The sequence below is a fragment of the Schistocerca nitens genome, chromosome 2, assembly GCF_023898315.1.
Source record: "Schistocerca nitens isolate TAMUIC-IGC-003100 chromosome 2, iqSchNite1.1, whole genome shotgun sequence".
NCBI lineage: Eukaryota > Metazoa > Arthropoda > Insecta > Orthoptera > Acrididae > Schistocerca > Schistocerca nitens.
Window position 1 is genome coordinate 386852511 of NC_064615.1, and position 13709 is coordinate 386866219.

The following is a 13709-nucleotide window of genomic DNA, read 5'->3' on the forward strand; positions in this document are numbered from 1 at the left end:
AAAAAATAACATGGCTACAAGGAAACACTGATGACTCTCAAGACACAGAATGCCTGTACTGTGATAAATCTAGATGAAATTCAACATGGAGTATTGTATGTGCAGAACTGCTTTATAGCATATGTCAGTGGTCAGAGTCAGCATTTTGAACACTTTATATGACAGTCATTATAATAAATACGTAAACAGTACCTCAGTAACATTTTCTTTTACATTTGGTATCATAGAGTAAAACTCTGTGGAACCCTTTCTTCCAGTTGTGGGATAACGGTTTGCAGTTTTGTTATCTTGATACTATTTGATCAAGTTCTATACATGTTATGTCATTTTGATAAACATCTACAATCCCACAGAAGAAAGTATATAAATCTATTAAAAAGGCATTGTTGTAATTCAGCAGCCATAAGTATTACAAAGTTACTTGTCTGCAGCAGAAAATTTTCCACATTTTCCACTACAGGTTAGTGAAAACAGCACCTCAGTATAATTACTGAATCAAGGTATATCTCATCAGTCCAAAAAGTTTCAAGGCTGAATGAATAAAAAATTTGGAAAGTTCAGATGGGGGTATTAATGCTTCAGGTATCCTACGTAGCCCTCCCCTCTCACTCCTCCACCATCTAATTCACACCAGCCACTAGAGTGCAACACACAGAATGTTCATATAACAATGTGAAACAATAAAAAAAATCCTTCTTTGGGAAGTTGTTCAACTCACATTCGAGCTTCCTTCGGTCTTGGTGAACCATCAGAGACAATTGGATCAGTGATTTAGGAAATCCAAAGTGGCTTTCACGCTCAGCAAACTTAATGCTTCTGGACTATTAACTATGAAGAAAACAAAAAATAACATAGCTACAAGGAAACTGCACTTTCTTGTTTTGTGGTAGGTTCATATTGATAACACCAATTCTTGTCACTAGTGATAATTGTTTCAAGAAAAGAAATGTTGATGATTTTCATTTCAATGAAGCTGTGACAAGCCTCCTTGGTCATTGTTTTTGCTTGGGAGTCAATATGTACAGGACAAGCTTTGAACATGGAAAACGTCTTGAACAATTGATTTAGAGTAGTTCAGTTTGTTGCTCCACTGCAATTTGTAACACAGACATGTTGGCACACTACTGTCTACTCACAACTGACAGATCAAATGCACATCTGTTGTTTATAGTTGTTAGTTCAAGCTGCCACCACAGTAACTATGGTGATATTACTTACACACCAGGAATAAAATCAGTCTCATAACTTTTTGGATGGGTGGTATGTTTATGATGGCCTGTCTTATCTGCCTCACTGTGTATAATGTTAAAAGAGAATCATCCGTAACAGAAATTCTAGTGAATTGGTATCAAACAGAATAATTTTACCTAATTTATTGCAACCACATTGTGATGGACAGCCAGCATTCAGTGGTCCAGGAGCAGGTGTCTTCCCATCAGGACAACAACCGTAGAAAGCACCTGAACACATGTCTTGCTTGTTGTCTGCATCTGCTGTGAACATCATTTCAAAAGATCATTATGATGAAGAGCTTCTAGAGGAAAGAAAGTTATTACAATGTATGGATACTTTTTTAACAATATAATGAAAAGGGTAGTTTCTACTCATCATATAGTGGAGATGCTGAGTTGCAGAAAGGGACAACAAAAAGCCTGTTGGATAGTTAGCATTCAGACAACAAGGCCTTTGTCAAAAATAGACAACATATACAAATGCATACACTCATGAAAACTCAACTCATACACATACGACCACAGTCTCTGTATGCTGGAGCCAGTTTGTGTAGGTTTATTTTTGATAAAGGCATGGTTGGTCAAAAGCTAAGCTAACTTTCTGACAGTCTTTTAGTTGTGCCTTTCTGCGATTCAGTACCTGCACTGTATGGTGAGTAGCAACTATCCTTTTCATTATATTGTTGCATTCCATCCTGGATTTTCTAGAGCATTCTTAATTTTCATACACTCCTCTCTCTGCCTCTTTACAAAAATAAAAGTATTAAATGTGATAGTGTGTTTTCTTGTTCTCTCTTTTGTAGCATTGTAACATACTGTTGTTTGTGGACTACAATAAAATGCTAAAGACAGCCTTTTACTAATGAAATCACTAGCAGATGAGCCTCCTTATAAAAATATGCACTGGTCAGAGAGAGGAAATTCAACAACTAAAATCTGGAATGAAAATTTTCTTACAAGTACAGTTAAATGAGTTATTCTGGTTCAGTCATAAACAATTTAGTAGTAGATTGATGTATTTATGATGATGATGGAGCTATTGGACATGGATAAAAGAGCAACCTAAAGCAATACTATGGAACAGCATCAGATTTCCATATTCAGACAAGAAATAACAGAAAGATGTCGTGAAAAAAAAGTCGGAGAAAATAAATGTGGCTTGCTATAAAAATGTGAAATGTGACAGGGACAAATGAATCATTCATCAAATGTCTTGTCAATACTAGCCAGATCTGACTGTAAAAAGTCTATGAAGGGGAAAAAAAGGTCTGTGTGACCTACCATTCCCCAACCAACCCCTCGTTGCTCCAGAGGAAAGAACTGTAGTGACATGAGCTTAGGCAGATGACCTCAGTGACACAAAGTGGGCCACTTAAGGCAATATGCTGACCCAGCATCACATCAAAGTGCTCACTACACTCGCTGTCCACCTGCTGATCAGTGTCTGGATGGTTATCATAACCAGGGACACTTTGGTATGTGGCATACATGGCTTCTGCATTCACAACACCACAAGAAGCCCGATTCACTGAGAATAAGTACTAGCCATCAGGCCAGGCCAGATAGGTGCTGAAGCAGTGAGTCAAGTTAGGTGCCACCATGAGATCGCCACTGCTCTGCAGTTGTCCTGACAGGACAGCCTTCTCAGGAGATCCAGCTCCTTCCTGATGGGCCAAGGGTTGAACTGAGGCCCTCCCAATCACCGAGTCACTGGGTTGCTCACAACAGCCAATCACCACTAATGGCAGCCAGTCTGGTGAATGCTGCCTCAGTGTCTGCATCTGTCGCTTGCTGTGGTTTGGTGGGCCTCAGTATCCAGAGGTCAGCAGGCCGTGAAAGTGAGTACACCTGTGCTGGGCTAAGTGTAGCACTGGCTGGAATCCAAATGTAGTACCTTCCAAAGTCTGTGGGTCAAGGCCTACCTTCCAGCACTGCATTATGTGAAGCTGAGTTGTACTACGAACTGCTGGATGTGTATTAAAGAGAGTATACAGCTTCCAAGCATCTTCTGATGCACACTGATTCGCCATACTCCATCACATCGTAGCCACACACTCTATAAGTGGCATCAGAAATGCTGATGGAGACTGTAATGGTGCTTCAATGTTTGCAACAACAAATAGCAACACAAGTAGCAGCAGCATGTGCATTATATAGCTGCTCGTGAGGTCCTTATATATGTTGTTCCTGCACTTGTCCTCTTCCCACAGTCCTATTTCTCATTATACCGGGTATAGATTCACTTGTGGGACATGGGAAGAGCTCAAGGGATGAACCAATGCCACAGACTGGATGCACACAGTGTAACCTTCCAGATTACTTGGCCCAAAGCACCAAATCACACAATGTGACATGTTAGGTAGGTCAGTAAAGAGGGAATTACATCAGACAGTGTAGGGAGAATGCATGTCTGAAATGTCACCGGCTGTGGATGAGAAAGAAAAAAAATGTGAAACACAAATTAGTTTGTGTGTTTGTAATATACTGGAATGTAAACCATTTTAACGTATACACTAGCAGTCACTCATAAGATTACAATGTGCATAAGTCTTGAATGCATATGATGTTAACGTCTGTGTTGTTTATCGTCTCTGGAGTAACTGATGTTCGTTTCATATTGTTGTTTCTAAGAGTTAAAAAAGCTTTTCGTTTTCACTGATATTAATTGTATAAATTTCCTTCATGGTAGCAATGTGCCAGTTACGGTTATTGACAATATTATCAAAAGAGTAGATTGCTACTCACTATATGGCAATGACGCTGAATCACAGTTAGGCACAATGAAAAGACTGTCAAACAAATAAGCTTTCGACCAGAAAGGCCTTCATTGGAATTAGACAAAACACACACACACACACACACACACACACACACACATACGTGACCTCAGTCTCTGGCTGCCTCCTGTTTGCATGAGTGTGTGTGTTTGTCTAATTCTGATGAAGGCCCTTCTGAACAATAGCTTGCTTGTTTGACAGTCTTCTTGTTGTGCCTATCTGCAAGTCGGCATCTCTGCTAAATGGTAAGCAGCAATCTATCCTTTTCATAATATTGTAATTATTCCATCCTGTGTTCCCCATTGTTTGGTTGAATGGTTAGTGGTTGCTTTAGGAAACTAAAGGCTTGGTGAAAACTCTTCAGTGTTTTGTATTTTGACTTAATGGTGACAATTTGAAATTGGTGATTGTGAGCTTGAACTGTTACACACTGTACTTTCCTGTATTTAACAGAAGATGATATAGTTTTTCAACAAAAATCAAATCCATGTTGAGGACCTCACCAAATGCCATAATTATGCAAGTTGGAATTTTGCAATACAAGCATATTCAGAACATGATGAACTGTAGGACTGTGGGTACCATCAACACTAATCCAAAGAAAGAAAGTAAGGGCAAGATCTAATTTTATAATTAGATCCAATCAATTATGTACACATACAAGTTACAACCTTAGCTAAGGAGATCTGGTAGAAATCAGAGCAAACTTTCTATGACATTACTGGTAGTTTAAACAGTCAAGTGAACTTATTGGAGGATACAGTTCCCATTACAGAATTTTGGAATAGTCTAAAAGTGTTTAAGACTATGTGAACAAATTCATGTCAACCTATTATAATATGAGAAATACTAAATTTGCTGTTTATGACTGTTGGCCAGTTTGACTGAAACATACAAAGCAATGATAACAGGAGTAAAAAGTGTGGGAATAACGTCAATCCAGATGCCGTACTAAAAAGAAAACTATTACATGAAATATCTTCACAGGGACATGAACTGCATAAAGAAAACTGGAGCATGGTCAAAACACAGTGAAGGGCAATAAGTGATCACAGTGCTTCAGTTGCAATAGATATGGGAATACTGTTAGACAATGATGTGCAGGAAGGAGAAAGACATCAAATAAATTTGAAGAAAATGAAAGTTTCACTCCAAATTTTATAGCTTCTTCACATTCAATGAATATTACTGATCTGTAATCTCAGCTGCCTTTATGTAGTGACAAATCGACATGACCCAGAACTACTGTTGCCAACAAGCCACCTTCTCCAACATAAAGTATGTGAAATATCAAATTGACACTAAATCTACATCTATATCTATGCTCTGCAAACCACCAACGTGCATGGCATTACATCACTGGTGTGAAAACAGACGAACTCAGAGATGTACTATATATACCAAAACTTGCTTCCAATCTTCTGTCAGTGAATGGAATGATTTAAAACATATCCAAAATAAATTTTAGGCTTGGCTTCACAGCTGTGCTACATACAACAGAGATGCAACATTTGCATTTTCAGTAGCATTGATAAATACTCTGAACCTACTTCTCATACACACAGAGAGAAGTGATTGCTAATATGATGTCTGCTTATAATTTAAATATCCTATGACGCTGGTGCACAGGAATTTTGAATTTTGCAGATGCAAATAAGCTACCCAGTGCATCTACCTGATAATAGTCGGATAGAGGATGGGCAACGTGAAACAGACAAAGCATGTGGCTGCAGCTGCTGAAGAAATTGTTCACAATAATAGACAATCCAATACAATGTCTGAAAATCCACCGATAGACCAGAAAACTGCAGAAGCCTCCTGTGCAGTACGCACCAAAGGATGTCATCATGTCTAATGCTGAAAGGAGTAAAGTAGCTGTCACATACAAGACATGTCTCTAAACAAAGCAAACCACAAGGCTCTTTAATGATTTTGATGCAAGAACTTCACAACCATTACATATTCACAAGTAGTTCTATGGTAACTGCATCACTGTGAAGTATGAGAAACACTAATACCAACTCTTCCATTAATGACCATTCCAGAAACGTGCATCTATATTTTCTAAGAGAAAAACTCTGTATACTGGGAGCTTTCAGGCCTTACAGAAGCCTAACTGATAATCAGCTGGAAAAGAAAATACAAATTTGATCAACAACCGAGTACTGTAACAAATTCTTCCATAACTTCTTGATTGAGAGTGATATTGAGAATTGTATACCACTCACTCTCCTCAGACGTCTAGGAGACACGATCAATTGACTGACAACCAGTATCATCAGTTACATTTGCGATGAAAATATCATCGTCACTTGAATACTTACAAATTGGCTGTATTTATTTCGTAATTAAGATCGTAGAACTGCCTTAGATTTCATGTAAAAATTAAATTCGAGCGTTTGATAAAGCCAGAAGCTCCCATTATATGCAACAACACTATTAATACAATCCACTTAAGTGATTTGTCTGAATACCAGTAATTAAAACTTCGTGGAACTAATAGCAGTGCGTTGTTTTCTTCCCCCCTTTTCATTTTCCACTGCAATGAGTTGGGTGGATTGTTTAAGATTCGGGTAGCTCTTTTCAGCCAGTTTACCATACCAACCGATAGTGGGGCAGAGATTCCCAATATAGAATTACGGTATTATTTGTTCACAATGTCCTGAATGAGAGGGATCCCCAGTTCTGGGTCATCAGAAGCCGGTCGACTTTGGCCCTCAAATGTTATGTCTAAAGCGGCTACGAACAATGGAGTGTTAACAATACAATACCCTTGTGCACCATAGATATTAAGAAGTAATAATAGTGTCATGCTACGTCAAACCAGTAAACACAAGTATAGTGCCAGCAACACAGAACATAAAACCGAGAACGGCATTAGCGTTTTCGAAAGTGTGGGCATTATCAAGTGGGAATAATCGTGCTTTATCACATGTAAATGTCTAAAGAGCATCTCACATCGAATGACTCAGAAGCTGGTTTCATCACATTGTTTACCTTATTACGAACTTTTTTTTCTATATATTTTGATTAATACCTCTTGTGTGTATTGCGCTCTTTGAATTGCACTGTAAATATGTTGCTCACATTCGGCCTGATTTGTGATCGCATCCATAATACTAGATGGGATAAATTATCCCATATTTGTTTTTGTTTCATATAAAATGGAAGCTGGGTTTGTCGCTTGGTATTCTGTGTACTCCTGCACACTAGACTTGGCCACTGTTTCTATGTTTCGATACAGTGTATCTATACGTGGAACTGATTCAGGTTTCGGAACGGCTGTGGTTCTCTGTTTCGAAACAGTGGTGTTTCATTCCGCCCCTGTCTCGGATAACCGGACCAGATTCGATCTCGAGCCAGACACACAAACTGTATCGTTGTTTCAAAATAAGGCTGTTTCAGTCCACCTGTGCTTGGAACGGACTAATTGTATCGAAACAGTGATGTTTCATTCCGCTGTGTCGGACGAGATTCGCGCTCGGCACAGGTACTGAAACACAACATACCACTTCGTGAAACACTTTCAAGAGTGTCGAAATCTTATTGACAAGCAATAGCATGAAGCTTAAGATATCCGAAGATAAAGCTCCGTTTCTAGCTGACTGTCCTATTACGAAATGGCGTAACATCTGCTTCATAAACACTAACCAAACAATAAAACAACGCATACTATTCACATTCAAAATAATAAACATGTGAAATTCATTCAGTTAAATTACACTTTTTGATAACATACGCTTCTCTGTTCATCTAAAGTAATCATATTAAGAAACGCAAGTAAGCCTACAACATTTTGAATAAAAAAAGGTGCAGAGTGACAGTTATTAGACATATACATAAATTTGATGTAGGTATCATTGCAAGCAATCTGTTTGACTTATCACTGATAGTGTAATGGTGAACGGGAAGGGCTGGGGAGCATGGTGAACGGTTCGAAATACCTTGAAAGACAAAAATTTTTCTGTTATATTTTGTTATTTATTCGAATTATTAGGCGTTGTTTGTGAGTCTATAGCCACTGTGCCTATTATCCACAATGATTCTCTTTGTGTGCATGGAAATTAGCAGGATGGATATATTACCCATACGAACGGAATGTGGGAATCCCAGTAGCATATCCGTTGTTTCTGCAGTTTGCTCCCTAGTTCCGTTCGTGGTGGTTCTTCTGTCTTCAGCTGTGGCTGCCCTCAGCCAATTGAAAAGTATGAAAGTCACACGACACGAAAGCAGCGCATTTGCTGCATGAAATACGAAACTGCCAAGACGCCTAAGTGATAGTTTCATACTTTCTGCGATATGATTAGCGCTCTCGCACCTCATTTGTGTTTATATGGACATACTTATACAGTAGACATTCAAGATAATAAAATGTGTAGGCTTATTAAATTACAAAGCACAAACTGTTTCATTGTTTCGAAACAGAGTATCGAAACATTACATTGTACTGTTTCATTTGTTTCGAAACATTTACGTGTTTCAGTTTGCCCATCTCTACTGCACACGTATCAGTGTGTGAACTGCTCGATTTAAACGCGTTGTAAGCATATTGCTTGTATTCCATTTTATTTTTGTTCACAGCTGTTGCTTGTATTTTCTCGCATTTAATGGAGAACTCCCAGTATGTTGATTTCTGTTAAAATACATTGCCTGTAGTACCTGTTAATAACGTGTGGACGCATCTGCGTAACTATAGTTGTATTTTTAGCGTTTGCTCTGGTCACTAGAACAACAAAGCATTCCCATCTACATCTACATATATGTCTGCAAACCACTATGTTGTGTGGGGCATTCAGTGACAATAAGCAATACCAATCAACGCAGAATTAGTTACTCATTCTTTGACAAGTGGTAATAAAGTCGAACAACATTTCTGTCAAAAGTTGCTAATGGAGATCTCCATTAAATGCGAAGAAGTATAAAAATGGATGCTAAGAAAAATAAAATAGAATACGAACAATACAGACTATTCACAACACACTGAAATCACGCATTCAAAAATTGATTCGTTGGCAGGAACAAAATGTCCACAGAACACAATGCGATGAAACCAGCTCCTGTTTTATACGAAAAAAAAGGAATCATTTAGACCATCCAATATTACGGATTCGAGCAAAAATCAAGCAGAATATGAGCAACACAGCCCCGGATCTACAACATTTCTGAACCGGGGCAAACACTTGGTAGTGTCCCCACCCTTGGGTGTTTGAGATAGGATTGCCGCGAATGAATTAAGTCTCAGGAACCACGTCAGCTATATGACACAATGAGTTTCAGTGGTTTCATTTAATGTGAGATAAACGACTGACACAAATCTGTGACCGTAACATGTTATATGAATGCTTTGACCAACTTGTTTTCCACTCAATCCCTCGAAAGGAATGTTTTCGCTTACATACTTGTGAAGCCCTTTTGGTTGTAGCCTACATGAATAATGGCCAGCGTTATTAACATTTCAGTGGAAAAGGAAACTCATCCTATTTCAAGGAAAGAAAACAAAAAACACGTTTCATCATTCTTCTGTAGCACCACATTTCAAAAGCTTTTATTCTCTTCTTGTCTAAACTGTTTATCGTCCATGTTTCATTTTTGGCTACACTTCATACAAATACTTTCGGAAAAGACTTCCTGACACGCAAATTTATACTCGATGTTAACAAGTCTCTCTTCTTCACAAACGCTTTCCTTGCCATTGCCAGTGTACATTTTGTATCCTCTCTACTTCGACCATCATCAGATATTTTGCTGCCCAAATAGCAAATACTCATCTAATACTTTAAGTGTCTCATTTCCTAATCTAATTCTTTCAGCATTGCCTGATTGAGTTCGACTACATTCCATATACTCGTTTTGCTTTTGTTGACGTTCATCTTATTTCCTCCTTTCAAGACACTGTCCATTCCGTTCAAATGTTCTTCCAAGTCCTTTGCTGTCTCTTACAGAATTACAATGTCATCGGCAAACCTCAAGGTCTTTATTTCTTTTCTCTGGATTTTAATTCCTACTCCAGATTTTTCTTTTGTTTCCTTACTGTTTGCTCAATATACAGCTTGAATAACATTGGGGACAGGTTACAACGCTGCCTCATTCCCTTCTCAACCACTGCTTCCCTTTTGTGCCCATCGACTCTTACAACTGCCAACTGGTTTACATTCAAATTGTAAATAGTCTTTCGCTCCCTGTATTTTAGCCCTGCCACATATAGAATGTGAAAGAGAGCATTCCAGTCAACATTGTCCAAAGCTTTCACTAAGTCTACAAATGCTTAAACGTAGGTGTGCCTTTCCTTTACCTATCTTCTAAGATAAGTTCCTACATTTTCGAATCCTAATTGATATTCCCCGAGGTCGGCTTCTACCAGTTTTTCCATTCGTCTATAAGGAATTCGTGTTAGTATTTTGCAGCTGTGACTTATTAAACTGATAGTTCGATAATTTTCGCACCTGTCAGCATCTGCTTTATTTGAAACTAAAATTATTGTACTCTTCTTGAAGTCTGAGGATATTTCGCCTGTCTCATACATTTTGCTCACCAGATGGAAGAATTTTGTCATGGCCGGCTCTCCCCAGGCTATCAGTATTTCTGCTGAGAATAAAAAGTGATAACTATGTGTTTCATAAAACTGAGCTTCTACTGTTCGTTGCAAAAAGAGAAATATAAGTGTGATAGCATGTCTTCATTTGTTGTAGAACAAATCATTTTGTCATAAAAAAATAATTTTAGGGGCATGCCTAACAGATCTAAAAATAAAGACGTAACAAAACAATGAACTGAATAATCGGTTATTATGACACGATTAACCGATATATTTAATCGATTTATTTACATAATCAAAAAGGCCTATTAATCTACTCTTACTCATAAAGGCCTACCGTAAATACACGGTCGTAACCGTATAGTTGGCAATACTGCACACAAGGTTACTAACAGAACGCAAGTAAAATAAATCTAGTCTATCTTATTCATGCAATGAACATTGCGCTTTGTTGCTATGTAGTATCCTATCGTTATGATTTAGTACGTCATGTGCGATATCTGTACTGCACATAACCCTATCAGAAATATGCACTGATGAGCCAAAACATTATGACCACCTTCTTAATAGACTGTTTTCCGTCTTTGGTGCGAAATACATAACTGATTCCACATATAAGGGATCCAATAGTTTGTTGGTAGGTTTGTGGAGGTATGTGGCAAGAGATGTCTATCTACAGTTCACGTAATTCGCATAAGTAACGGGCCGCTGATTTGCGTACGCGGTGATGACGCCCAATAGCGACCCAGATGGGTTCCATAGAATTTACATCAGGCGAATTTGACTCCGATACATTAACGGTCAGTTATACCGCTGAAAGATGATGTCACCGTGCGGAAAGATGTCAAGCAGAAGGGATGCAGGTGTTTCGCAGTTGCCAGCGTGTCTTCGATTACTACCACAGGTGCCATGCAAGCGCAGGAGAATGTCTCCTATAGCATCCCACCAGCCTGCGTCCGTGGCGCGCTGCATGTTTCACGTCGCCGTTCACCTCGATGACGGCGTTTGCGGAGACGACCATCGATCGACCTAGTGTAGCCAAAATGTGATTCAGCCGAAGGGCCGAGACGTTACGATTGATCGACTGTCGAATCCCATTGGTTCCATACCCACTGCAATCGTAACTGATGATGTCGTGGGGTCAACATGTGAACACGCAGGGGTGGTCTGCCGCGGAGCTCCATGTTCGACAACGTACGATGAACGGTGTGCTCTAAAATCTTGTACGTGCACCAGCATTGTGCTCTTTCAGCAGAGATGCCACAGATCACCATCTACCTTAATTACACAGCAGACAAGCCTTCGAACCCCACGTTCTGTGAAAAGCTGTGGACTTCCAACCATGGGTTTCACTGTCCCTCTGCCTCTTTCCGTAGATGTTCACGAGAGTAGCACGTAAATATTCGACCAGCTTCGTTGCTTTCGAGATACTCGTTCACCGGATCTGCGTAATAATAATCTGCCCCTTTGTCAAATGGTTCAAATGGCTCTGAGCACTATGGGACTCAACTTCTGAGGTCATTAGTCCCCTAGAACTTAGAACTAGTTAAACCTAACTAACCTAGGGACATCACACACATCCATGCGCGAGGCAGGATTCGAACCTGCGACCGTAGCGGTCTCGCGGTTCCAGACTGCAGCGCCTAGAACCGCACGGCCACTTCGGCCGGCTGCCCCTTTGGCAAAGTCGTTTATCTCAATGGAATTCCCCCTTTGCAGCCCAAATCTTCGCTAGGGTGATTCCCCTTCCGTGTCTGCTCCGCTTACATACTTTTGCTACCGCTTAATGTGCCTGCAACGTCGCCAGGCGGCATTCAACGTCGCGGTGGGCAGTGCTCATAATGTTTTGGCTTATCAGTGTATATTCGTTTGCACAAAAACCCCTATCTTCTTTCCATTTCAATTCACTCAGTTCTATTATATCTAGAGTGACCTTTCGGGTTTCCCTTTTAAGATTACCTTGCTTTGCTACCACATTATACTTATGATATCCACACTCCGACTAGCAGAATGTTACCCTTTCGTTGGCTTTCAACATTTTCTGATGATCATCCTTCCCTTGGCAACCTGCTCTCGGGGATGCGATGGGGGCAGTAGGCTAAACCATAATATTTTGCCAGGTGAGGTCATCATTTCCTGTGGATATTCATGATGTGTCATTAATGCAGGATTTACTTAGTCTTCATTTCTACATTCTCGTATAGTTATTCTTCCGTCCTTTAGGGGCAGTTTCCCAGCCCAGGAGCAAGAGGGTGCCCAAACGTCCACTCCTCTGCCCTCTTTGACAAGGTCGTTGGCCGAAAGAGGTTGACTACTTGTACCAGAATTTGCTGATTGCTTTTATTCAGATTAAGCAGTGATTGGGTTCCAACACATGAAACTGGATCATTTGATTACCAGTCAAAGACCACCGTGATCACTGCACTACTCTTTAATGGGACATTTAAAACGCTCGTTGATGCCTGAGGCGGCACTAGAATACGAGACTTCCATTTTAGAGGCAGATATACTACCTCGAGTCCACTGTGACCTTCGACGCAAATGGACGGGGCCCCCTTTGTTTTGAAGTGTGTGCGGTTGTTACAGGTAACTGATAGGTACTGGAGATTAGAGCGGCAAGTTTATGTCTCCTACGATATCTCTAAGTCCGTGGTCGGCAAACCGCGGCCTGCAAACCTCATACAGGTCTTTGACCATTTGAGTATGGCTCTTTCCGCAAAGCACCATATGCGGGCAAAAAAAATCTCTTACTGCTACTGTAAACGAATTAAGTTTTTCTCTCTCTAATATTGATATTGCTCACTTTGAAATGTAGTTGCTGGATTTAAGAGACAAATAATCGAGGAGCTTACAGACAATCCCGCGTCGTTCGTCACGAAAAAGAAACAAAAAAAAAAAATGGTCCAATGGCTCTGAGCACTATGGGACTTAACATCTGAGGTCATCAGTCCCCTAGACTTAGAACTACTTAAACCTAACTAACCTAAGGACATCACACACATCCATGCCCGAAGCAGGATTCGAGCCTGCGACCATAGCAGCAGCGCGGTTCCGGACTGAAGCGCCTAGAACCGCTCGGTCACAGCGGCCGGCTGCCTTTGTCATGATTTAATTTTCTTGATACAAACAAATAACATTGTTAAATTGATATCAAGTTTCGTTCAA

At 39.9% G+C, this 13709-nt stretch overlaps 1 pseudogene; it reads right to left on the bottom strand.

The window, feature by feature from the left end:
• The window catches only part of LOC126235042 (agrin-like), a 350234-nt pseudogene that overhangs the window by 204962 nt on the left and 131563 nt on the right, over positions 1–13709 (bottom strand).